Below are 357 nucleotides of genomic sequence, written 5' to 3'. Positions count from 1 at the left end.
CGCGCTGGCCCGATTGGCGTACCGGATACAATCGACGACCACACTCGATTTGCAGTTTAGTGCCGTCGTTACACTGTCCTAGCAAAGTGTTCGGCAGCGCGGCGGGCTTGCAGGCTCATAACGTCTCCGCCACCACCGCCCCCGTGCGAGTAGGCAACCAGCCCGCACGCCTGCGTGGCTGTGCAGTATTTTTGAGTGAACTGCGACGTGTACTATACCAGGTGGCTGATTCACGCCGCGCACTTCTGTAGGTATACTGTACCGCATGCATGAGTGCGGGCGGGCTTGCCTATCGCCCCTGACCACGGCGCCTTACGAGCCGAGCGAGTAGGCAACCCGCCCGCACTCATGCATGCG

The sequence above is a fragment of the Frankliniella occidentalis genome, unplaced genomic scaffold (assembly GCF_000697945.3).
Source record: "Frankliniella occidentalis isolate FOCC.00 unplaced genomic scaffold, Focc_3.1 Scaffold35, whole genome shotgun sequence".
Classification (NCBI taxonomy): Eukaryota; Metazoa; Arthropoda; class Insecta; order Thysanoptera; family Thripidae; genus Frankliniella; species Frankliniella occidentalis.
This window is presented reverse-complemented; position numbering follows the sequence as displayed.